Consider the following 13,384-nt stretch of genomic DNA (forward strand, 5'->3'; position numbering starts at 1 on the left):
GTGATACAGTAATGAGATCTGATTATACCTACAGATATAAGATAGACACATGTATATGTACACAATGTGATACAGTAATGAGATCTGATTATACCTACAGATATAAGATACAGACACATGTATATGTACACAATGTGATACAGTAATGAGATTTGATTATACCTACAGATATAAGATACAGACACATGTATATGTACACAATGTGATACAGTAATGAGATCTGATTATACCTACAGATATAAGATACAGACACATGTATATATACATAATGTGATACAGTAATGAGATCTGATTATACCTACAGATATAAGATAAAGACACATGTATATGTACACAATGTGATACAGTAATGAGATCTGATTATACCTACAGATATAAGATACAGACACATGTATATGTACACAGTGTGATAAAGTAATGAGATCTGATTATACCTACAGATATAAGATACAGACACATGTATATGTACACAGTGTGATAAAGTAATGAGATCTGATTATACCTACAGATATAAGATACAGACACATGTATATGTACACAGTGTGATAAAGTAATGAGATCTGATTATACCTACAGATATAATATACAGACACATGTATATGTACACAATGTCATACAGTAATGAGATCTGATTATACCTACAGATATAAGATAAAGACACATGTATATGTACACAATGTGATACAGTAATGAGATCTGATTATACCTACAGATATAAGATACAGACACATGTATATGTACACAGTGTGATAAAGTAATGAGATCTGATTATACCTACAGATATAATATACAGACACATGTATATGTACACAATGTGATACAGTAATGAGATCTGATTATACCTACAGATATAAGATACAGACACATGTATATGTACACAATGTCATACAGTAATGAGATCTGATTATACCTACAGATATAAGATACAGACACATGTATATGTACACAATGTGATACAGTAATGAGATCTGATTATACCTACAGATATAAGATACAGACACATGTATATGTACACAGTGTGATACAGTAATGAGATCTGATTATACCTACAGATATAAGATAAAGACACATGTATATGTACACAATGTCATACAGTAATGAGATCTGATTATACCTACAGATATAAGATAAAGACACATGTATATGTACACAATGTGATACAGTAATGATATCTGATTATACCTACAGATATAAGATACAGACACATGTATATGTACACAATGTGATACAGTAATGAGATCTGATTATACCTACAGATATAAGATACAGACACATGTATATGTACACAATGTGATACAGTAATGAGAGCTGATTATACCTACAGATATAAGATACAGACACATGTATATGTACACAATGTCATACAGTAATGATATCTGATTATACCTACAGATATAAGATACAGACACATGTATATGTACACAATGTGATACAGTAATGATATCTGATTATACCTACAGATATAAGATACAGACACATGTATATGTACACAATGTGATACAGTAATGAGATCTGATTATACCTACAGATATAAGATACAGACACATGTATATGTACACAATGTGATACAGTAATGAGAGCTGATTATACCTACAGATATAAGATACAGACACATGTATATGTACACAATGTCATACAGTAATGATATCTGATTATACCTACAGATATAAGATACAGACACATGTATATGTACACAATGTGATACAGTAATGAGATCTGATTATACCTACAGATATAAGATACAGACACATGTATATGTACACAATGTGATACAGTAATGAGAGCTGATTATACCTACAGATATAAGATACAGACACATGTATATGTACACAATGTGATACAGTAATGAGATCTGATTATACCTACAGATATAAGATACAGACACATGTATATGTACACAATGTGATACAGTAATGAGATCTGATTATACCTACAGATATAAGATAAAGACACATGTATATGTACACAATGTGATACAGTAATGAGATCTGATTATACCTACAGATATAAGATACAGACACATGTATATGTACACAGTGTGATAAAGTAATGAGATCTGATTATACCTACAGATATAAGATACAGACACATGTATATGTACACAGTGTGATACAGTAATGAGATCTGATTATACCTACAGATATAAGATACAGACACATGTATATGTACACAATGTCATACAGTAATGAGATCTGATTATACCTACAGATATAAGATAAAGACACATGTATATGTACACAATGTGATACAGTAATGATATCTGATTATACCTACAGATATAAGATACAGACACATGTATATGTACACAATGTGATACTGTAATGAGATCTGATTATACCTACAGATATAAGATAAAGACACATGTATATGTACACAATGTGATAAAGTAATGAGATCTGATTATACCTACAGATATAAGATACAGACATAAGATACAGACACATGTATATGTACACAATGTGATACAGTAATGAGATCTGATTATACCTACAGATATAAGATACAGACACATGTATATGTACACAGTGTGATAACGTAATGAGATCTGATTATACCTACAGATATAAGATAAAGACACATGTATATGTACACAGTGTGATACAATAATGAGATCTGATTATACCTACAGATATAAGATACAGACACATGTATATGTACACAATGTGATACAGTAATGAGATCTGATTATACCTACAGATATAAGATACAGACACATGTATATGTACACAATGTGATACAGTAATGAGATCTGATTATACCTACAGATATAAGATACAGACACATGTATATGTACACAATGTGATAAAGTAATGAGATCTGATTATACCTACAGATATAAGATACAGACATAAGATACAGACACATGTATATGTACACAATGTGATACAGTAATGAGATCTGATTATACCTACAGATATAAGATACAGACACATGTATATGTACACAGTGTGATAACGTAATGAGATCTGATTATACCTACAGATATAAGATAAAGACACATGTATATGTACACAGTGTGATACAATAATGAGATCTGATTATACCTACAGATATAAGATACAGACACATGTATATGTACACAATGTGATACAGTAATGAGATCTGATTATACCTACAGATATAAGATACAGACACATGTATATGTACACAATGTGATACAGTAATGAGATCTGATTATACCTACAGATATAAGATACAGACACATGTATATGTACACAGTGTGATACAGTAATGAGATCTGATTATACCTACAGATATAAGATACAGACACATGTATATGTACACAGTGTGATACAGTAATGAGATCTGATTATACCTACAGATATAAGATACAGACACATGTATATGTACACAGTGTGATACAGTAATGAGATCTGATTATACCTACAGATATAAGATAAAGACACATGTATATGTACACAATGTGATACAGTAATGAGATCTGATTATACCTACAGATATAAGATAAAGACACATGTATATATACATAATGTGATACAGTAATGAGATCTGATTATACCTACAGATATAAGATACAGACACATGTATATATACATAATGTGATACAGTAATGAGATCTGATTATAAACAAGTTTAACTCGTTTTGTTAGGTTGTGGCTTAAAAGCACAAAATCATCTATTTAATATACAGAAATAAATCTTAAAAAGCAAATCTCATACATTTGTTACTCTGCAGCTGGTAAAACAATAATAGGAAACACATTAAGGGAAAAACAATTTTACAGTATACTGTCCCTTTAAACTGCTGGTGACTGCAGCAAGTGGATACTGCTTTAGTGCACCTACTCAGCACCACATTGGACAGATTTTCCCTTCCCTCCTTGAGAAATTCAAGATCCCCTGAGATGCTCAGCTTTCTGCTCCCAACAACAAGGGTTTAGAGGTCCTCTCTCATGCTCTGATATACTCTTTGCCTTTTGACCTAACTGAGGATATTCACATATGCTTATTAAGAAAGACTATGAGAAAGTAATATTATACATATCTCAAAACAGGAAGGGATATTAGCACATTATCTCATAAATGAATATTTGCACATATTATGTAGGCACAGTTATTTTATTTCTATACCAGATACTGTATGTGACTCTGCACACGGGTGCCACCACCAGAAGTATCAGTTGCAGAACAACACAATTAAATGCATGGCCAGATCTCTACTACCATGTTTAGAAGCAAAGACTTAGAGCATCTGCAACACCTCTACCAGAGGGTGACCCCACTATCAGTAGGAATCTGCCACCTTAGTACTCCACATGAGGATGTATGCAGTGCTTTATTACTAATTATCAGCACACAATACATATTAAGGTGTCATAGCAACAATAACTTATAGATGAACAACACCTTTGTCAGAGATAACACCGCAATTCAATGTGGCTACCTGTTAGCATGGGTAGCTCATAAGGATCTATGTTCATCTAAATATAGGCTTATAGTGACAGCAAGAAAATAGCACAGTTCGGATGCTTATAAGTGACTTAGGCACCAGGCGCTGCTGTTAGGCTTTCCATCCGTTTCACTACATAAGGAGGAAAAAAGTAATACAGTTCCTAAGGGCGTATCAGGTGCTTAGCCCTGCAGCAGTACTTCCACATTAAACTTATCTTTTTTACAAAAGCAAGTGTTACGCATAAAGGATGCAAAAAGTACTTTCCTTAATAGGTATTCCATGATGTGAATCCTCATGGCTGTTCAAAACCATCTTTAGGGTAGTGTGCATCCAATGTAGAAGCCGTTTGTTTCATCCGCATGTAGTGTGATGCCGACCATGGATTGTGACGTCAGATTGTTCCTGGTAAATAGGTACCTGCCTTTCTTCCTTTTTCCCCTCTCAATTTTTACGTGGACTCCACATCTTGGGTATTGATTCCCAACAGTAAGGAATTGTGGACCATCTTAGAAAGAAAATATAATTTTTTCTTACCTGACAAATTCCTTTCTTTCTTGGTTGTGAGAGTCCACAAACCCAATCAGTTTTCTTCTCATGTTGGCAGTAGTCTAGTTTGCACCTCTTAACCCTACTGCCCTTCTTACTTTTTTCTATTTTTGGCTATACAATAGTCTGAGAGGAACAGGGACGTAGGATGGATCTAAAAGCTCTTGGTATAGTGTGTATTTGCCTCCTCCTGGTGGCCAAGTCACAAATTCCTAATAGTAAGGAAAGTACCACCAGGAAAGAAAGTAATTTATCAGGTAAGAATAAATTATGTTTTTTAGTTTGAACACCCTGTCAAGATTAATTTTGAAAATATTACTGTACTTCCATTTATCAACAATCAGGATGGACATTACTCTATGGCCTCTAGTTATCAAGCCGTCGACTTTCTTGCATTCAACGGCACCAATACGCTCGCCTAAGATCGCCTAACATCGCTTCCACGGACCTGAATACGTTCTCCAAAATTATCAAGAAAGCTGTCAAAAAGCCGCGCACCAAGTACGGTGCGATGAGCAGCTGGCTGTTGTTAACTAACAGTCATCGATCTCGCTGCTCTTCGGCTTATTCGCAGCGTTCTTGGTACCCTGTCACTAAGCACCCACACTATACTATACTGTTTACCCCCTATACCGCCGCTCCCGGACCCCGCCGCACCTAAAGTTATTAACCCCTAAACCGCCGCTCCCGGACCCTGCCACAACTAAATAAAATATTTAACCCCTAAACCGCCGCTCACGGACCCCGCCACCACCTACATTATATTTATTATCCCCTAATCTGCCCCCTACACTGCCGCCACTAGATTAAATTTATTAACCCCTAATCCTAAATCTAACCCTAACAACCCCTAACTTAAATATAATTTAAATTAATCTAAATAAATATTCCTATCATTAAATAAATTATTCCTATTTAAAAATAAATACTTACCTATAAAATAAACCCTAAGCTAGCTACAATATAACTAATAGTTACATTGTAGCTAGTTTAGGATTTATTTTTATTTTACAGGCAACTTTGTATTTATTTTAACTAGGTAGAATAGTTATTAAATAGTTATTAACTATTTAATAACTACCTAGTTAAAATAAAGACAATTATACCTGTAAAATAAAACCTAACCTAAGGTACACTAACACCTAACACTACACTATCATTAAATTAATTACCTAAACTAAATACAATTAAATACAATTAAATAAAATTATCTAATGTACAAAAAAAACAAACATTAAATTACAGAAAATAATAAAATAATTACAAGAATTTTAAACTAATTACCCCTAATCTAATCCCCCTAATAAAATAAAAAAGCCCCCCAAAATAATAAAAATCCCTACCCCACACTAAATTAGAAATAGCCCTTAAAAGGGCCTTTTGTGGGTCATTGCCCCAAAGTAATCAGCTCTTTTACCTGCAAAAAAAATACAATACCACCCCAACATTACAACCCACCACCCACACTCCCAACCCTACTCTAAAACCCACCAAATCCCCCCTTAATAAAACCTAACACTAACTCCTTGAAGATCACCCTACCTTGAGACGTCTTCACCCAACCGGGCAGAAGTGGTCCTCCAGACGGCCAGAGGTCTTCATCCTATCCGGGCAGAAGAGGACCTCCAGACGGGCAGAAGTCTTCATCCAGGTGGCATCTTCTATCTTCATCCATCCGGAGCAGAGCGGGTCCATCTTCAAGACATCCGACGCGGAGCATCCTTCCAGGCCGACGACTACCCGACGAATGAATATTCCTTTAAATGACGTCATCCAAGATGGCGTCCCTTGAATTCCGATTGGCTGATAGAATTCTATCAGCCAATCGGAATTAAGGTAGGAAAAATCCTATTGGCTGATGCAATCAGCCAATAGGATTGAAGTTCAATCCTATTGGCTGATTCAATCAGCCAATAGGATTGAGCTCGCATTCTATTGGCTGATTGGAACAGCCAATAGAATGTAATCTCAATCCTATTGGCTGATTGCATCAGCCAATAGGATTTTTCCCACCTTAATTCCGATTGGCTGATAGAATCAGGCAATCGGAAATTCAAGGGACGCCATCTTGGATGACGTCATTTAAAGGAATATTCATTAGTCGGGTAGTCGTCGGCCTGGAAGGATGCTCCGCGTCGGATGTCTTGAAGATGGACCCGCTCTGCTCCGGATGGATGAAGATAGAAGATGCCACCTGGATGAAGACTTCTGCCCGTCTGGAGGTCCTCTTCTGCCCGGATAGGATGAAGACTTCTGGCCGTCTGGAGGACCACTTCTGCCCGGTTGGGTGAAGACGTCTCAAGGTAGGGTGATCTTCAAGGGGTTAGTGTTAGGTTTTATTAAGGGGGGATTGGGTGGGTTTTAGAGTAGGGTTGGGTGTGTGGGTGGTGGGTTGCAATGTTGGGGGGGTATTGTATTTTTTTTTACAGGTAAAAGAGCTGATAACTTTGGGGCAATGCCCCACAAAAGGCCATTTTAAGGGCTATTTGTAATACAAACTTGTATGTAAAATAAAAATAAATCCTAAGCTAGCTACAATGTAACTATTAGTTATATTGTAGCTAGCTTAGGGTTTATTTTATAGGCAAGTATTTAGTTTTAAATAGGAATAATTTATTTAATGATAGGAATATTTATTTAGATTTATTTACATTATATTTAACTTAGGGGGGGTTAGGGTTAGACTTAGGTTTAGGGGTTAATAAATTTAATGTAGGTGGTGGCGGGGTCCGTGGCGGCGGTTTAGGGGTTAAACACTTTATTTAGTTGTGGCGGGCTCCAGGAGCGGCGGTTTAGGGGTTAATAACATAATGTAGGTGGCAGCGGTGTAGGGGGGGGCAGATTAGGGGTGTTTAGACTCGGGGTACATGTTAGGGTGTTAGGTGTAGACATTTTCCATAGGAATCAATGGGATATCGGGCAGCAGCGAACATAAGCTTTCGCTGCTGTCAGACTCCCATTGATTCCTATGGCATCCGCCGCCTCCAGGGCGGCGGATTGAAATCCAGGTACGCTGGGCCGGAATACTGGCGAGCGTACCTGCTAGTTTTTTGATAACTTCCAAAAGTAGTCAGATAGTGCCGAACTTGCGTTCGGAACATCTGTAGTGACGTAACCATCGATCTGTGTCGGACTGAGTCCGGCGGATCGTATGTTACGTCACTATATTCTGCTTTTGACGGTCTGTAGGGTTTGATAACTACGGCGAATCAGGCTCGCCACAAATACGCTGCGGAATTCCAGCGTATTTGCGGTTGACAGCTTGATAAATAGAGGCCTATGTCTGTAATTAAGATGTTTTCATGGATAGTCCTATTTGTATCTCATCCTCCTACTTTATCACCTTCATTACCAGTATCCCTCCCTACACCATACCCTTTAAATTCCATTCAAAACATACCTAAAATATTTAGCTTACCAATCTGAAGTTCTTTGGGTTTTAAACCTTTTCCAGCCATGGATAACAGATTCCTCTTTATATTGATCCTTGCAACATTATTTTGATTCTAAGGGTTTTCCTCCTCTGAAAACCCCCACAACCTTTTGTGGGGACAAAAACCCTTAAAGGGACAGTCTACAGCAGAATTGTTATTGTTTAAAAAGATAGATAATCCCTTTATTACCCAATCCCCTGTTTTGCACAGAAAACATGGTTATATTAATATACTTTTTACCTCTGTGATTACCCTGTATCTAAGCCTCTGCAGACTGCTCCTTATCTCAGTTATATTAATATACTTTTTACCTCTGTGATTACCTTGTATCTAAGCCTCTGCAGACTGCTCCTTATCTCAGTTATATTAATATACTTTTTACCTCTGTGATTACCTTGTATCTAAGCCTCTGCAGACAGCTCCTTATCTCAGTTATATTAATATACTTTTTACCTCTGTGATTACCTTGTATCTAAGCCTCTGCAGACTGCTCCTTATCTCAGTTATATTAATATACTTTTTACCTCTATGATTACCCTGTATCTAAGCCTCTGCAGACTGCTCCTTATCTCAGTTATATTAATATACTTTTTACATCTGTGATTACCTTGTATCTAAGCCTCTGCAGACTGCTCCTTATCTCAGTTATATTAATATACTTTTTACCTCTGTGATTACCCTGTATCTAAGCCTCTGCAGACTGCTCCTTACCTCAGTTATATTAATATACTTTTTACCTCTGTGATTAACTTGTATCTAAGCCTCTGCAGACTGCTCCTTATCTCATTTATATTACTATACTGTTTACCTCTGTGATTAACTTGTATCTAAGCCTCTGCAGACTGCTCCTTATCTCAGTTATATTAATATACTTTTTACCTCTGTGATTATCTTGTATCTAAGCCTCTGCAGACTGCTCCTTATCTCAGTTATATTAATATACTTTCTCTTGTTAAGTGTATCCAGTCCACGGATCATCCATTACTTATAGGATATTCTCCTTCCCAACAGGAAGTTGCAAGAGGATCACCCACAGCAGAGCTGCTATATAGCTCCTCCCCTCACTGCCATATCCAGTCATTCTCTTGCAACTCTCAACTAAGATGGAGGTCGTAAGAGGACTGTGGTGTTTTAGACTTAGTTTATTTCTTCAATCAAAACTTTGTTATTTTTAAATGGTACCGGAGTGTACTGTTTATCTCAGGCAGTATTTGGAAGAAGAATCTGCCTGCGTTTTCTATGATCTTAGCAGAAGTAACTAAGATCCTTTGCTGTTCTCACATATTCTGAGGAGTGAGGTAACTTCAGAGGGGGAATAGCGTGCAGGTTTTCCTGCAATAAGGTATGTGCAGTTAAAATATTTTTCTAGCGTGTGTACTAAATGTATTGATTTCACCTTAAACAGTAAAGATCAGTCTTTATCTATAAAAGAATTATCACCAGAGGGTTCTGTCGAGGGGGAAGTTATGCCGACTAACTCTCCCCACGTGTCAGACCCTTCGCCTCCCGCTCAGGGGACGCACGCTAATATGGCGCCAATTACATCAGGGACGCCCATAGTGATTAACTTGCAGGACATGGCTGCAATCATGAATAATACCCTGTCAGAGGTATTATCTAGATTGCCTGAATTAAGAGGCAAGCGCGATAGCTCTGGGGTTAGGAGAGATACAGAGCACGCAAATGCTGTAAGAGCCATGTCTGATACTGCGTCACAGTATGCAGAACATGAGGACGGAGAGCTTCATTCTGTGGGTGACATCTCTGACTCGGGGAAACCTGATTCAGAGATTTCTAATTTTAAATTTAAGCTTGAGAACCTCCGTGTATTGCTTGGGGAGGTATTAGCTGCTCTGAATGACTGTAACACAGTTGCAATTCCAGAGAAATTGTGTAGGCTGGATAGATACTATGCGGTGCCGGTGTGTACTGACGTTTTTCCTATACCTAAAAGGCTTACAGAAATTATTAGCAAGGAGTGGGATAGACCCGGTGTGCCCTTTTCCCCACCCCCTATATTTAGAAAAATGTTTCCAATAGACGCCACTACACGGGACTTATGGCAGACGGTCCCTAAGGTGGAGGGAGCAGTTTCTACTTTAGCAAAGCGTACCACTATCCCGGTTGAGGACAGTTGTGCTTTTTCAGATCCAATGGATAAAACATTAGAAGGTTTTATTTTGCAGCCCCTTGCATGCATTGCGCCTGTCACTGCTGGGGCGGCATTCTGGTTTGAGGCCCTGGAAGAGGCCATCCATACAGCTCCATTGGAGGAAATTATTGACAAGCTTAGAACGCTTAAGCTAGCTAACTCATTTGTTTCTGATGCCATTGTTCATTTGACTAAACTAACGGCTAAGAATTCAGGATTCGCCATCCAGGCGCGTAGGGTGCTATGGTTTAAATCCTGGTCAGCTGACGTGACTTCAAAGTCTAAGTTACTCAACATTCCTTTCAAGGGGCAGACCTTATTCGGGCCTGGCTTGAAGGAAATTATTGCTGACATTATTGGAGGCAAGGGTCATACCCTTCCTCAGGACAGGGCCAAATCAAAGGCCAAACAGTCTAATTTTCGTGTCTTTCGAAATTTCAAGGCAGGAGCAGCATCAACTTCCTCCACTTCAAAACAAGAGGGAACTGTTGCTCATTCCAGACAGGCCTGGAAACCTAACCAGTCCTGGAACAAGGGCAAGCAGGCCAGAAAACCTGCTGCTGCCCCCAAGACAGCATGAAGGAACGGCCCCCTATCCGGAAACGGATCTAGTGGGGGGCAGACTTTCTCTCTTCGCCCAGGCGTGGGCAAGAGATGTTCAGGATCCAATCTTGGATCTAAAAATCTTAAACAAATTCCTCAGAGTTCCATCATTCAAAATGGAAACTATTCGGACCATCCTACCCATGATCCAAGAGGGTCAGTACATGACCACAGTGGACTTAAAGGATGCCTACCTTCACATACCGATTCACAAAGATCATCATCGGTTCCTAAGGTTTGCCTTTCTAGACAGGCATTACCAATTTGTAGCTCTTCCCTTCGGGTTGGCCACAGCCCCGAGAATCTTTACAAAGGTTCTGGGCTCACTTCTGGCGGTTCTAATACTGCGAGGCATAGCGGTGGCTCCGTATCTAGACGACATCCTGATACAGGCGTAAAGCTTTCAAATTGCCAAGTCTCATACAGAGATAGTTCTGGCATTTCTGAGGTTGCATCGGTGGAAAGTGAACGTGGAAAAGAGTTCTCTATCCCCACTCACAACAGTCACCTTTTTACGACTCCTTCCGTCACCGTCCGTCAGTGGCTCAGTGCATGGAAGTAATCGGCTTAATGGTAGCGGCAATGGACATAGTGCCATTTGCGCGCCTGCATCTCAGATCGCTGCAATTATGCATGCTAAGTCAGTGGAATGGGGATTACTCAGATTTGTCCCCTCTACTAAATCTGGATCAAGAGACCAGAGATTCTCTTCTCTGGTGGCTATCTCGGGTCCATCTGTCCATGGGTATGACCTTTCGCAGGCCAGATTGGACAATTGTAACAACAGATGCCAGCCTTCTAGGTTGGGGCGCAGTCTGGAACTCCCTGAAGGCTCAGGGATCGTGGACTCAGGAGGAGAAACTCCTCCCAATAAATATTCTGGAGTTAAGAGCAATATTCAATGCTCTTCTAGCTTGGCCTCAGTTAGCAACCCTGAGGTTCATCAGATTTCAGTCGGACAACATCACGACTGTGGCTTACATCAACCATCAAGGGGGAACCAGGAGTTCCCTAGCGATGTTAGAAGTCTCAAAGATAATTCGCTGGGCAGAGTCTCACTCTTGCCATCTGTCAGCGATCCACATCTCAGGCGTAGAGAACTGGGAGGCGGATTTTCTAAGTCGTCAGACTTTTCATCCGGGGGAGTGGGAACTCCATCCGGAGGTGTTTGCTCAACTGATCCATCGTTGGGGCAAACCAGAACTGGATCTCATGGCATCTCGCCAGAACGCCAAGCTTCCTTGTTACGGATCCAGGTCCAGGGACCCGGGAGCGACGCTGATAGATGCTCTAGCAGCTCCTTGGTTCTTCAACCTGGCTTATGTGTTTCCACCGTTTCCTCTGCTCCCTCGACTGATTGCCAAAATCAAGCAGGAGAGAGCATCAGTGATTCTGATAGCGCCTGCGTGGCCACGCAGGACCTGGTATGCAGACCTAGTGGACATGTCATCCTTTCCACCATGGACTCTGCCTCTGAGGCAGGACCTTCTAATACAAGGTCCTTTCAATCATCCAAATCTAATTTCTCTGATACTGACTGCATGGAGATTGAACGCTTGATCCTATCAAGGCGTGGCTTCTCCGAGTCAGTCATTGATACCTTAATACAGGCACGAAAGCCTGTCAACAGGAAAATCTACCATAAGATATGGCGTAAATATCATTATTGGTGTGAATCCAAGAATTACTCATGGAGTAAGGTTAGGATTCCTAGGATATTGTCCTTTCTCAAAGAGGGTTTGGACAAAGGATTATCAGCTAGTTCTTTAAAAGGACAGATTTCTGCTCTGTCTATTCTTTTGCACAAGCATCTGGCAGAGGTTCCAGACATCCAGGCTTTTTGTCAGGCTTTGGTTAGAATTAAGCCTGTGTTTAAAACTGTTGCTCCCCCGTGGAGCTTAAACTTGGTTCTTAAAGTTCTTCAAGGAGTTCCGTTTGAACCCCTTCATTCCATTGATATTAAACTTTTATCTTGGAAAGTTCTGTTTTTGATGGCTATTTCCTCGGCTCGAAGAGTCTCTGAGCTATCTGCCTTACAATGTGATTCTCCTTATCTGATTTTTCATGCAGATAAGGTAGTTCTGCGTACCAAACCTGGGTTTTTACCTAAGGTGGTTTCTAACAAGAATATCAATCAAGAGATTGTTGTTCCATCATTGTGTCCTAATCCTTCTTCGAAGAAGGAACGTCTCTTACATAATCTGGACGTAGTCCGTGCCTTGAAGTTTTACTTAC

The 13,384-nt window shown here is 39.2% G+C and overlaps 1 protein-coding gene across 1 annotated transcript in view; it reads left to right on the forward strand.

Annotated features, from left to right (window-relative positions):
• Positions 1 to 13,384, forward strand: part of DENND1A (DENN domain containing 1A) — a 1,966,771-nt gene that overhangs the window by 1,894,211 nt on the left and 59,176 nt on the right.

The sequence above is a fragment of the Bombina bombina genome, chromosome 12 (assembly GCF_027579735.1).
Source record: "Bombina bombina isolate aBomBom1 chromosome 12, aBomBom1.pri, whole genome shotgun sequence".
In the NCBI taxonomy this organism is placed as follows: Eukaryota; Metazoa; Chordata; class Amphibia; order Anura; family Bombinatoridae; genus Bombina; species Bombina bombina.